General features: G+C 42.9%; 1 long non-coding RNA gene across 2 annotated transcripts; it reads right to left on the bottom strand.

The window, feature by feature from the left end:
* Window positions 1-3,515: 3,515 nt before the first annotated feature.
* LOC309370441 lies at window positions 3,516-10,072 on the bottom strand. Of its 2 annotated transcripts, none has more exons than XR_014168569.1 (3): window positions 9,850-10,072; window positions 5,082-6,464; window positions 3,516-4,345 (listed from the first exon to the last, which is right to left on the bottom strand). It is a non-coding gene; the product is annotated as an uncharacterized lncRNA (long non-coding RNA). The 2 variants fall into 2 exon arrangements; XR_014168570.1 differs by having other exon boundaries at window positions 5,082-5,266.
* Window positions 10,073-14,789: the final 4,717 nt, after the last annotated feature.

Raw genomic sequence — 14,789 nt, 5'->3', positions numbered from 1 at the left:
TGAAGCAAAGTTCTTAACCCAAGGTACTATTTCTGGGTTAGTGGAGTCTGTAACCTGAAGCGTCTGTAACCTGAAGCGTCTGTAACCTGAAGTGTCTGTAACCCGAGGTACCACTGTATTATAGATTGTATGTATAATAGGTCCTATTCCAAAAGGTAATACCAAACATGGCTTTGGGGGGGGGGAGAGACATAATTCAGATGCAGTCTACCTTTCCAGATGGTTTATACTGCACAAACGGGAATTTTATATGCCGTTTTAATAGTGCAATAATGACTATTAATGTTTCACTATATCTCTCTGCTCTTGTGCTTGCCTGGGAGTCAGGGCAGGGGATCGTCCCACATTGTCAATGTCTATGCAAAGTTAAGGGACAGCCAAGTCTGTTTTGACTGATAGCTAAATGGCCTTTATTTCCTCCATTCACGAATAACCACATTGGCTGGGAACTAAAACTGGGGAGCTTTCTCAGCCTGTAGCATCCTCTGCTTGCTTATTCAGCAAGAGAGAGAGTGACCCAATGAACTTATTGATAAAGCTATTTGAGCAATTATGTAAAAGAGAATTTATACCCTGCCTTTAGGAAGCTGTTTTAGACCAGATCTGTTCATCTAGCTAACTGGCTGGACTCATTTCATTCCACTTTGGTGGAATTTAAGGGTGGGGCATTTAGACCGAAACCAGCAGAGATATAAAAGGGGTGTGATAAAACGGTTCAGAATTGGAACCAATGTGATTGATGGGGAAGAGCTTACAATTCTTGGGGGGGGTCCTCTTCTGTGTCCACCACCACCCTTTCCAATTTCTCTTTCTTTTTAGAGTTTTTAACTTCTGAACTTTGTTTGTTTCTGGTCTTGCCAACAGCTTCGGCGGCACAGCAACTGAGCTCCAGCAGCTGCCCCTTCACCCACCTGCCCTCCAGCTACCATCCGTCCTTCACGCTCTAAAACATGATAAAGAAAGGAGGGGGCAGTTGTCTAGTCCAACTGCTAGTGGCTCTCCAGGGTGTCAGGTAATTCTTCACCTGCTCCCGGTTCCTTTAAAGTGGAGGTGTCAAGTATGGAACCTTGGACTTCCCACCATTGTGCCTTCCCTTATCCTGACTATACAATACCAGACTACCCTTCATGCTAGTTAATTGTGTGTGCTTGAGGACCTTTCAATGGATCACTTTTTTTTTTTCATTTTCCATTCGCGTATATTTTATTTAGGATTTTCTTGTTTTACAGAAGTGTAATGCCTCATATATTTTTTTCCCCATGTAACATTTTTACAAATCCATTTCATTTGTTGAGGCATTAGGGGGAGAAGAAAAAAAAAGGAAAAAGAAAGGGGGTGGAGGGAGGGAAGATGGATGGGGGTGGGGTCAGGTGGCGGTGTTTCTATTTTGCTTAATGTATGTAGAGTTTGGTTTCAACGTTGCTTGTGTTGTTCACTTGTGTTCCTTTGGTGGTGAGAGAGTTTGGGATTGGCCTAGGGTGTGATTGTTTGTTTGTGATTGGCTGTGGTGATCTTTGTTTTCGTGTGTGAGTGGGGTGGGTGGGTGTTTTGGATCAGGTTAGCCATATTGATTTGTATGCTGTTGGTGGATTATTGTCATTGTCTTGTTGGGCTGTGTATGTGATAAAGGGGAGCCATACCGGGGTGAAGGTGTCTTCTTCTGTTTGTCCCCGTGTCAGTTTCAGTTTATTAGTTAATTTTTCCAGTAGGGCTTTTAGTGTGAAGAAAAATCAGCCAAGGAGCACCAGAAAGGTACATGATCCCGGTCACAGTCCACAGCAATTCCCAGCTGAACACAATTCTCTGAGCACACTTATCTACAAGTTTGTTCTGCGAGTGCAAACTCCTGTACCTGAACGAGAATCTGCTTCCCTATGCCCTCATCACTACCCAATATCCTATCATTTTGCCTATCTCACACAGAAAATGCTCCCTCAAAACCTTGTTTCCCAGATCAGACTGTTTGTGGCTCAGAGGAAAAGGCTCCATCACAGCCTCTCTTCCTAGCCTTTTCCTCTCTTGCATGTTCCATTCCCTAATATTTCAAGTTTCCTTTTATTGTATTGTGTCATATTGTACTGTCAAGTTGTTTTCAGATTTTCCTCTGCACTGTGTTTTCATGTTATTTGTGGTGGTTTTTTTTCTATTTCTGCTGCATTTGTATTGGTTACACTTATCCCTTTTAATATATTTTGTATGTGTTTATATCAATAATTTCTTTATATTAAAGAAAGTTTCCTTTTATGAAGCAGGAGGGTGGGGGAGCTTGGTTTTAGTCTTCGTTTGTAAAACAAGTATTATTTGAATTGATTGGGAACAAGGAAACATATTAAAAAGAGATGTGTGTTCATTAATGGGGTGAGAACCAGGAAATCTTTCACTGTAAATGGGTGTTGTTTGACAACCATAAAAGGCATTCATAAATAGAGATGATGCTCTCTGACAATAAAATAGACCTGCAGAGAGACTCACATTAGCCAGTTTTAGCCAATCTCCAGACTGAAGCTCTTTCAGAACTTGAGGGTCCCATCTCTGATTCTGAAGAGATGGCGACATGCTGGGACAAAGGTGCACTCCAGCCCTCCAGTAAAGGAAATGACATTCTGTCACCAACATGAGAAACCAAAGGGGCCGTGCCAAGTCATCTTTAAATAATCTGTTGGTAACCTTGAAGGCTGATCACGTCAGGTGGGAACAAAATGATCTCTGTCCCTCTGACAACCACACCGAGGAGATCCCTGCAGGGTAAGCAAGCCTTAGCAGATGCTGGACGAGACAGGGCTGTTTGTTTCTTGACACGCTATTAGTAGGCTGAACATAACTCTTAGCACTTAGGGGGATGGTGCAGATGCAGAGGTCGCAGAGCAGAACTTTCCCAAAGGTACCTTGGGAGAAAGAAACAGCTGCGTGCAGTGGCTTCAGTATGTGAGCTTCCTAATGGGGGACGTGTGTTTGTGTATAAACTGGGTGGGTTTGTATGCCAATGGCTGGGAGCCACAAGAGGGAAGAGTGTTGTTGTGCTCAGGTCCTGCTTTTAAGCTTCCCATTAGGCAACTGGTTGGCCATTGTGAGAACAGGATGATAGACTAGATGGACCAATGCCCTGATCCAGCAGACCACAACCCTCCAATGTTAACTGTCCCCCCTCTGCATGTAGTTTGCCTCTGAACAGGGAAGGTCCATTGAGTTGCCTGCAGACCTATTTCCCAAGCACTTAAAACTAAACTTAAAAATCTAGACAAGGGGCACATCTCCATTACACATCTACATTACAACTACATTAACAGTGCAGTTCTGCACATGTCTGCTCAGAAGGAAGCCCTACTGTCTTCGATTGACCTCACTCCAAGTTGAATGGGTGTACAAGTCCAACAGAATATTCAAGTGCCTTAACTTGAACTAAACCTCCACCAGTGCAGGTAGCTCCCTGGGCTGAGGCTGCAGGTGTCAATGCTCCACATCTAACAACAACAACAACAACAACAACTTTATTATTTATACTCCACCCATCTGGCTGGGTTTCCCCAGCCACTCTGGGCAGCTCCCAAGAAAACATTAAAAACACAATAAAACATCAAACATGAAAAACTTCACTAAACAGGGCTTCCTTCAGATGTCTTCTAAAAGTCAGATAGTTGTTAATTTCCTTGACATCTGATGATAGGGGATTCCACAGGGTGGGCGCCACTGCTGAGAAGGCCCTCTGCCTTGTTCCCTGTAACCTCACTTCTCACAGTGATGGAACCACCAGAAGGCCCTCGGAGCTGGCCCTCAGTGTCTGGGCTGAATGATGGGGTTAGAGATGCTACTTCAGGCATACTGGGCTGAGGCCATTTAGGGCTTTAAATGTCAGCACTAACACTCTGTATTGTGCTCAGCATCTAAGTCCCAAGACGAGGTGACCCAGCAAATTCTGATTCCTCACTGCTGCTCACCCTGTTATGCCTTGAGGGAGGCCTCTCCAGATCCCTCCACCTTTCCTCTATTAGTTTTGGGTGAGCGAGGCAGGCAAGTTCGAAATAGACTCCATCCCTTGCCACTCTGGACCTAGTAGCCCTGAAGGTTTGGTCTAGAGAAGGAATGGGGAACCTGTGGCCCTCCGGATGTTGTTGGACTCCATATCCCATCAGTCCCTCCCACCTGGGCCAATAGTCATGGATGATGGGAGTTGTATTGTTTGGAAGGTGACAATTTTCCCCACCTCTGCTTTCTAACAACCAGAGTTGTGCCTCCACACTGAACTTGCTGAACAAAATTTGTACACATCTGTTGCCTGTACCTCATCCATTGCTGGGTGCAAAGTTGCCCACTATTCACAGTATGAGGAGGCTGGGTTGGGCGATACCTATTATATAGATGTAGAATTAGTAACCAGTTTAATTCAGCATTGCCAAGAATTAAGGCAGCATGCAGATATTAAAATCAGGGCATTCCCATGATAAACAGCTGGTTGCTCTGAGCTTGGAAGATAGTGATACAGGAAATATTGTATTGATTGAAGTTATTGTGCTAATGGGATGACATGGTTGGCTACAACCCAATGATCGCATTTAGCATACCGCAGTGGAATAGACAGAATGTGCTTGAAACGCATACCTATATTTCATTTGGCAAACTAATGAAAAGAACTTAAAACAAACATAAAAAATGAATCTTAAAATTAAACGTAGTCATTAATCAAATTCAGCGACCCTTTAGCAAATATTCAAACCATCAGCAAATATCTGAGAAGCAGCAAAAAAATTTAAAAAACCATTTTCAGCTGAAAATATCCTATAAAGAGCAGAGTTTATTCCACCCAATGGAGAGCATGTTCACCAGCCAAAAACAATTCAATCTTTGCAGCCAATTAGCCTTTAAAAACCCAAGAGGCTTCGGTCAGATATCCTTGGGACCATGGTGGTTTTTTTAAGAGAGAGAGATTTGGATAGTTCCTGTGATCCTTATCGTAGTGGCACTGATCAGAACATTAAGGGATGCATCATATGATTGCATTGATCTGAACTGCCCCAGGTTAATTTTTTTCATCGTTCCTGCACATTGTTTCCCATTAGACTAGACTAGCCTTCTTAAGTATATACAGTTTGATTTATGGCAGCCCTCCAGATGTTAATCACAGCACCAGAATCCATTCATGAGCTCTCCACAAGAGTACAAAGTCAGACACACTTGTGCAGGTTTCCCACAGCTTTGGTGCCAAGTTTGAGTGGCGGAGGAGCATGTAAAAGATCATGTGTCGAGAGAACAGCAGAAAGGGCTCATAGCTCTGGAAAGGAAACAGCAGATGAAGACCAACTGGTACATAAAGTGTTTTTACTAAACTTTCCTCCACTCTTTCTAGGCACGGTCCACAAATTAAAGCTCTGCGTATGAGCATCCTGTTTTGCTCTGGAGCAGTGTTTCCCAAACTTCAGTCTCCAGCTGCTTTCGGACTACAATTCCCATCATCCCTGACCAGCGGTCTTGCTGGATGATGGGAGTTGTAGTCCAAAAACAGCTGGAGACCCACGTTTGGGAAGCACTGCAGTCTGGAGCTTTCCTCACGAAAAGCTGCTCTTTAAAACTCAATTGGAGCAAACAGCAATCCGTAGGAAATTGTCTTTGCTCCGATTCATCTTTAAAGAGTGGGTTTTCATTGGGGAAGCTTGTGGTGCACACACACACACACAAACAAACTCATGGACATGGAGCGTTAAAGCGCAGACATCTGCCTTGAAAGAGCAGGGCAAAAAGGTGAGTGTTAACCCATAGTAACAAACAAAACACACCCAGTTTAAAAGGACATTGGTTGTTTAATTGGCCAAAGGCCTGGGAGAAGATTATGAATGTGATACAAGCCCAGATCACTCAAAAATCAGCTCATAAGCAGGAACAGCTCAGTTCCTTGAGAAAATGTATTAATTATGAATCATGCACTTGGCTGTCCCCATGGTATCAAAGATTACTTTGATGCTTCTAAAGGAATCAGCGTGGATACCTGACCTTTTGACACCTGCCAGGACAACTGACAAACTCGGCAAATCTACCTTTAAAATGGAACGTGCACTTCAAGTGATAGTCCTCAGGCAATCAAAGGGAATAAGTCATTCTTTTATTTTTATTTTTAAGTCAACTAAAAGGAGAGGCTGTTGTGTAAAAGAAAAACCATTTTACACGCTCAAGCTGTAATTTTTTCCGGCCACAAGGTGTCACAAGGACTACTGGGTAGATTGCTCCTTTGTTCCGCTCCAGATAGACTCCCCAAACATTAGAGTCCTTTCACATTCAGAGCTGCGCAACACATAGCGCTCTTTGTGATTATTAGCATTTGTGTAATTTATCGTTCAGAATAGTATTCCCATACCTTCTAGATGTTCCTGTCCCATGACTCCCATAATCGCTGATCTTTTTGGCCATGCTAACAGGGGCTGATAAGAGCTGGCGTTCCGCAACATCTGAAAGACCCTTAATTGGGGGAAGTTGATCTAAAGTAATTGGGGGAGTCTGATCAGAACCATACCTGGAGGGAGGCTGGACGGGTTTTTTTTAAATCATTTGCCCTTACTATGGTCCCAACCTCTCCCACGGCTGCTATGTGCCTCAAGCCATTGGCACCAGTCTTTTAAAAAAAAGTCATCTAATGGATCCACGGTCCTAAAAGGGCAGGTTGCCAGGTTCACACATGTACATATTTATTTATTTTTTTATTGTTTGCCAGTCAGTTCTTGCCAGTCTCAATATTCAGTGATTGACAGCTGAACTACTGAACCACTGGAAAAAGCATTGTGTGTTGGAGGCAAGAAGGAAGTCCCATTTGTCGTCACCTGAGACTGAGAAAGTTTTAAGAAGAGGTTGTATCGATGCTGTTTTCTATTTTGTTTTACATGAAGTTATATATTTTGAAAGCTGTAAGCTACTTGTAAGGAGTTGTCCTGAAAGGTGGAGTATAAATAAATAAAATGATGATTATATAATGATGGAGAGGACCTTCCAACAGTTTGACTTCACCCCCAAAGGGACACTCCTCCATTGTCTTCCAAGACAGATGATGAGAAGAAGAAGAAGAAGAAGAAGAAGAAGAAGAAGAAGAAGAAGAAGAAGAAGAAGAAGAAGAAGAGGAAGAGGAGGAGGAGGAGGAGGAGGAGATAGGTGTGTGTGTGTGTGTGTGAGAGAGAGAGAGAGAGAGAGAGAGAGAGAGAGAGAGAGAGAGAGAGAGAGAATACAGTGGTACCTCAGGTTACATATGCTTCAGGTTACAAACACTTCAGGTTACAGACTCCACTAACCCAGAAATAGTACTTCGAGTTAAGAACTTTGCTTCAGGATGAGAACAGAAATCGTGCAGCAGTGGCGTGGCAGCAGCAGGAGGCCCCATTAGCTAAAGTGGTGCTTCAGGTTAAGAAAGGTTTCAGGTTAAGAACGGACCTCCGGAACAAATTAAGCACGTAACCAGAGGTACCACTGTACTTGCCAGGCTGACAAGCCTTTTCACATTGCAGATAAGGTTACCTAAATGAAACTAGAAATCTATCCCCTCCCCCCCAATTTTCACATGAATTGTCATGACCCAAGTAGCAAAGCGCCTGCTTTGAATGAAGATGATCCCACCTTCAATTCCTGTCCTCTCCAGGTGGGGCTAAGAATACTCTCTGCCCAAAACCCTGGACAGCCCTTGCCACTTTGTGTACACTGCACAAGATGAACCAAGGTTCTGGCTCATTAAAAGGCAGCTTCCGAATCCATGAGACCCTTTCCTCTAGCAAAAAAAGGGAGGAAAAGACTGCATGTACAGTATGTAAAAGTGTCGTGGTTGTTGTTTAAACTTACACAACTGCACCTACCTCACTGGATTGTTGGACTGAGCTAATATATGGGAAGTTATTGCAACATTCAAAATCTCTGGTCGCAGTGTTAATCTCTTTTTTTAACTTGCCGTGATACTGGAGAATGCACTGATGAAAATGACTAAAATGTGCGAGGGACATATCTGTGCATCTGTCCTCTGCCTGCCCATGTCAGCAGCACATGTCAAAAGTCTTTTAAGCCAGAAGGCAGTTGTGCGCCATGAAGGTGTCATAAGATTAGAGTCACTAGACACTTTGTTCCGTGAGCGGCGGAAGTTCCCTGCTTCTCCTTCCACTGCATCATCCATTCAGTCTGACTGCCAAAGCCAGTTTCTGCATGTTTTGGATGCACGAGACCTATCAATCATCCTACTGGTTGCTTAACATGACTTTCCAGAATGCTTGTTTATGACACTGCGCCTGCACCTGAAGCATGATCAGAATGCCCACAATGCTGGAAAACGTCACTCGGTTAAATACGGTAATCAGGAAACCCGATTCTCTGCATAAGGCGTTGAAGTTGGCTGTTTTGAAGCAACTTTTACAGGTAGGAAGAGAATAGGTGTGATTATATGAAGGCAGGCACATATAGCCTGCATGAAAACTGAAGGTCCTGTCAGAAAGCACAGGTGAATAAAGACAGCTTGGTTGCCATGAAGGAAAGACGAATTCCTAGCAAGAGAGGCTTTGATCGGATTGGTAATGAGTCACAAAGGTTAGTTCTAAGCTAACACAAAATACATTTGAGTCTCCTATTGTTACTGATGAGATTTTACAGAGACGTGCATAAGCTAGCTGTTGTATTTTTAGTTCTGAGACTGACAATTAAATGCTATTTATGTAGCCGAATATGAAAGATTAATTATTGGGCGTGGGAAGGCGTGCACTGCAAAGTCTCCAAGGCCCAAAGGAGGGCAGTGGTATCATCATTTCATCTACATGCTGAAGAATTTGGAGCAAGTTTACGGAGGCCTAGGCACTATGGGTCTCTCAGCACATGCCAAGAATCAGTTGCTGAATCTGTTCCATATGTCTTAATCTACTCCATGGGTTCGGCGGAGAAGAGTGGTAATACATTCATGCCCCTTTCTGCTAAAACCCTTTTAAAGTGTTGCTTGCATTTTCATTCATCCCTATTAATTATCCGCGGTATCTTACTGCAAGGTAACCTAACAGAATTTATAACACGTTGAATGGTGGGCATGTTGCCACACTGAATTTTGTTTCATCGTTGGTAGGTTTTCATGGCATTTTTAGAGATGTCTAGCTGAAAGCCTCCGTATGATCCTGTGACTATTCTCTTGATTGGATTTAAATCAAGACTTTCTGTTGAAGTGACTTGTGGGTATTTTATGCCTGAAAAGCACTGCATATGAGCTGATGTGGAAGCTCTACCTGTAGACTTAGTTCTGGGGTCACCAATGGATGCTGGAGCTGTCATAACGCAGAACCATGCACAAACCAACCCCCCAAGTTATGAGGAAAAGGAGCAGGTAGAATAAATACCAGCACTGCCTAAGGGCACATTGTACCCTGTTTTGCTGAAGCCAAGCAGATCTTGCTCTGGCCAGTGTTCGGATGGGAGATTTGTGGGATGTAACATAAGCAGTCAAGTACAACACTTCCTATTTGCCCAGAGTGGACGTGCAGTGGGGGGTGTTACTCCACCCAGGAGGATTTCCTGTGACACCTGGTCTGGAGCTTCCTCCCGCTGCATGCGACCAGGTAGGTGGACATAACCCTGGAAGACCCCATAAAAGGGGCTGGTCACACAGCCATCTTCCTCTTTTAGCTCTTCTTCTTCTTGATGCCATCATCTGATGTATTTTGCTGTCTGCTGGTTCTCAGCCACCAGGACATGGGCTCATTCCCATATGGAATGAACTCAAACCCTTTTCTGTAACTCTAAGCTAAAGCCTGCCTTCAGAGATCCAACTGTGAACTGAACGTAAGTAAACTTCTTATTACTTTTAAAAGAGGATTGTTGTGTCTTTATTCTTTTTAGGAGGAATAAAAGGGGACTTACCTTAGTGAGGACCTCACTTGGGAAATCAGCATAACTCAGGTGGTCAGAAAGGCCAAACAGAAACTCCATTTCCTCAGGGTCTTGCAAAAGAATAATGTTAAACAACAATTGATGAACTCCTTTTACCGGTCCACAATAGAAAGTGTCCTTTCATATTGTATCACAGTGTGGTATGCTGACCTGACAGCCACAGACAGAAAGTCTCTACAGAGGGTGGTGAATACAGCACATGATCTCATGGGCTGTCCCTTGAGTCCGCTCAATGACATTGCAAGGGATAGTTGCCTTAGGAGAGCGAGAAAAATTCTCAGTGATGACTCACACCCCACCACCACCTCTTTAATCTTCTACCCTCAGGCAGGAGATATAGAAGTATAATCAGCCGTACCAACAGGCTAAAAAATAGCTTCTATCCGTTGGCTGTTAGGCTGTTGAATTGAAAATAACAGAGAAATTGAATTGTGAGGTGGTATGTTGTTCAAGAGATTGAGTGTTTGGGGGGGAGGCTCATTTAATTTAATTGTATACAGGTTGTACAATGACAATAAAGGTATTATTACCAGGAACAAAACCCAATCTGGACAAAGCCAGATTGGATTGCTTAAGTAAAGAGATTCAAACAACTCTACCAACTAGCTTCCTGCTATATGCTGGGGAATATATTCTGCTGCTGTCTCACAAGCATGAGTGAGGAAGGATAATATTTAATCAATATATCCTCTCCTAGTATCCACAACATTCCCACAAGGTTGCCTCGGAATCCCATGTGCATTGTCTTAAGCTTCATGACAGAAGAAATGTGGAGTATAAGACTTAGTAAATAAAAATAAATAATACTCCACAGTCATGGGTCAAGGTCTTTGCCAGCATTGCTGATGGGGATCCTTGATTGGATATATGTAGATGATTGTTTCAGTGGCATGCAGTGAAATTTTTCGGAGGGGAAAAGTTAAGGTTAGAGGGGGCAGCTTGTGAGGGTGATGGGGGGTGACTTTGTGACATCACAAGCATCACACCTCCCTCCCTAAGCTGGACAGAAGCTTCCTGGGCTTTGGGGAAGAGGCGCCAGGCCTCCAACAAGATGCTGGAGCCCTCCTTCTCAAACCTGGTTTTCGGAAGGTGGTGGGAGGCTAGCCTAGTCTCACTAGTCTACTGACTACACACCACTCATTTCCACCCTGTATTCCCTTGCCTGGAAGTAAGTCCCATTAAACACATTGCATTGCCTGTCTGTATCTTGAGTCTGTTTCCTCCATTCCCTGTCCAAGAGGACCTAGTACAATTGCTTTAAAATAATTATTCCTCTTCTTCCCCACCCCACTCCCACGTAAAGGAAAAAGACATTCTGGTCCCAGTGAGAAAGAAGAAGTCAGCTCGGAGACGAATGCCAAAATGTACTGCCAGATCCTTAAAAGGATGAAATCTTTATTAAAGACATTAAGTACAGGAGAAGCCATTAAGGAAATGGGTATTTTGAAAGATATCAACGACTTTAACTTGATGAATCATTACGTGTCCTTACACCAAAGCGTTTCCCCCATCTGCCGTGCAAGGGGACAGGCAAGGTGGAATCCTTAACAGCTGCACTGCCAGCGGCTCCTCTGTTGTCTGCCTCTCAAAATCACAGGAGCCCCACTAGAAGTAGGTTGTCAGTCCCTTGCATCTGCCTTGCTTTCTGAGGTCACTCCATCTCTGACTTCAGGATTGTCAGGCTGATCTTCAGGTTGTCCTCAGGATGGGATTTTCACTGGGAAGGTCCCCAAAGAGTTCTCCTCTCTCTCTCTCTCTCTCTCTCTCTCTCTCTCTCTCTCTCTCTCTCTCTCTCTCTCACACACACACACACACACACACACACACAACCCAGGCTCGGGACCTGCATTTTATCCATACTCTGGAAGCCTGAGAGAGGAAAGGGGGCAGGATCCTAAGAGCTCATGAGCCCCCTGGTTCCTGGTGGGGTGAACCATATCACTGGGCTGCAGGACAAATAGAAGCAGGGTGATGGACAATGAGGCCTTGCTGGGTTAGTAACCAGCCAGCATTAGCAATGAAGCAAATGAAGATGGGGATGGATTGAAGGGGAGTAGGCCAATGGACATAGTAAACCTGAATCACAGAAGAGCTAGGCAGTTTTGACACCAGGTGTCAAAAAAGGTTATGTATGTGGCCTGTGTTTCGTTAGCCCCAGCATGGAAAATGAGAGAGGTCCCAACTAAACAAGAATGGCAACTTAAGTTGACAGACTATGTGCAGCTTGCAGACTTAACATATGAAATAAGAGAACAAGGAGAACATACGTTGGACAACGTTTATTGAATATATGGGAAATAACTGTGTACAGCTGAAAATGCTGGCAGCATTAAAATAAATTCAATAGTGTAAATAAGTTTTGATGGATGTACTAATGGAATACTGAATGGTTTAGCTTACCTAAAATATGCAGGGATTTATGATATGTAAAATGAACCATGGAAAGAGAAGATGGGAAGTCATTGAGTGCTTGTATCAAGGGTTCAGTCTGGTGACCTCATGTGTGACCAAACCACCCAGACCTGGTCCCTATAGCTGGTTCCATCCTGGTTAGGCATGGGTTTCTTGGTTAGATGCCTATAGGGTTTCAAAGGCTCATAAACCTCTTCAATGAAGTACGCTATGGTGTGGGAGGTTATAGGTTCTATAGTGTGGGAAGTGGTAGGTTGCGATCCTGTCAATCATATGGATGAATGTCAAGGTCTAAACAAATGTAATATTTATATATTATAACATAGGATTAAATAATTTTAAAACATAACAAAAAGAGGTCTACGGCTAGTGGCCAAAAGAATGTACAATAATAACCAGATCGTCTTAAGCGGCTTCACAACACTGCAATGTGTAAAATGCCCTAAATATGTTGTAGAATATCTGGCTGTGCTGATATTTATGTGATATTACATACCATGTCTGCATTGCAATGTTGCGAAGCCACTTAAGATTATTTGATTATTTGATTAAGATTATTTGATTATTTGATTTGATTATTTGATTATGTTGACTACAACACCAGTTGTAGACCTATTTTTTCTTCTTGATAAAGATCTAAAATTATCTCATACCTCTGTGATTAGATAGGTGAATAGATAGAATTTAAGCCAGTGTGGTGCAGTAGCTAGAGTATTTGGCACAAAAAAATGAAGTTCACAAAATGTTGACTCAGCTCTGTAGAAGATGCTTGCAGTCACCTGCGGCCACCAGGAGTTAACTCCAGGTGACTATGCAAAAATTTACACTCTTAAAAGTTGATGTAAAAAGTGGGGGGGGCTAGGAAGCTGGGAGCACTCAAATTCTGCTCAATTACTGTATTTTTCGCTCTATAACACACACCCAACCATAACACGCACGTAGTTTTTAGAGGAGGAAAATCCGTAGGCATGCCACCCATAGGCATTCCCTCCATAACACGCACAGACATTTCCCCTTACTTTCTAGGTGGAAAAAAGTGAGTGTTGTGGTGCAAAAAATACGGTACTTCAACCCATCTTTTTTCCAAATAGCATTGCATTCATTTCCTTTTTTTTTTTCCTCTCCCCCTCCCATGTTACTGGAGCTTGGTTATTGGAGCACAGTGAAGAGTGGGGAAAGACGTTTTTCACCCTTTCACCTACGTGATGGTCCCAATCATTATGGGCTTCGAAAAAGAGAAAAGAGTGCCAGAAATCTATAAACAGAACAGTGACCCCCCACTTCCAGCTTAAAGCAAGGGCAGCAATGGTTTAGTGCTAATAAATCATCCACATCTGCAAAAAAAACCAAAAAACACCTTTATTTTGTCTTTGGACTGCAAATGAATAATGTAAAATAATGTAAAAATGGAAGGGCTAGTTAAAAAAAATATTACCCAGTAGTTTTTACCATTTGAGTTCCAAAGATGTTACAACATTTTAAAAATCTTACAGAGCATAGTCCATTAAGTGCTGAAATGGCTAAAATGACCAGAAGAGTCAGAAATCAGGAAAACCAAAATTTTAACAAGGAATGGGGGAATTTTATAACTTATCTTAAAGACCATTGTAAACAGTTAAAATTATTAGTAGGATTGGAATATAACTTGTAGTTTAAGGCTGATTCCGGACATAATGGAAAAGGTAAAGGGTTTGGATTATCATAAAAGATGCGGGAGGAATTGATTAATAATAGGACCCACATAGGGGAGGGTGGAAGTCCAGGAGATTCCTTGGAATCTTGTTTTTATGATTTATGTTTGATATATCTCTGTAAAATTTTAAGTTGAAAAATTATATATATACGGTATATATGACATGCTATTTTGCCTCCAATCAGCTTGCGGCCCTTTGTTAAAATGTGAATTTTGGCCTGTAAGCCACCTTCCCCGCATTGATATTTCATTCCAAAATACTGCAATGGCGCCTTCAAGGATAGTCGCATTGCAAAGGTACCCTTTGTGTTGCCCACTCAGTGAAGTCCACGTACAAATGACTCATCCACCACAGCTGTAACCAAATCGGCTGATTTGATTTGTCCAGAAGGCTAAATTTATTATGCCCCTCTTAGCAAATGTAATCCCAGCTTCTCCTTGCTAATAATAATAATAATAAATGTCGCTTTTGGTTCCCTTGAGACTGGAAAAGAGACCTTTGCATTTTCCAGACACAACCCGTCCTCTTCCACCCCGCCTTCCAGCTCGGACAGATTCCATTTTTGTGATGGGAAATGGCTTTATCTTTGATTAAAAGAGGGACTAATCAAATAGAGTGCATCGTCAAGCAAGGGCCAAGATTCCAATACTCTTGGCTGCCGCACAGCAGTAAGGCAAAGTCAATGTCCCTCTTCGTACTGCAGCCACAAAACCCATTACTATTCATTGTGGATGTGACCTGCATCTCAAATAAAGGAGAGCGCCCTTCAGCTAGGTTCCTCTTTTATACATTCTTGGTATCGTC

Source organism: Podarcis melisellensis (assembly GCF_964234715.1).
Source record: "Podarcis melisellensis genome assembly, chromosome: 5".
NCBI lineage: Eukaryota > Metazoa > Chordata > Lepidosauria > Squamata > Lacertidae > Podarcis > Podarcis melisellensis.
This window is presented reverse-complemented; position numbering and strand designations above follow the sequence as displayed.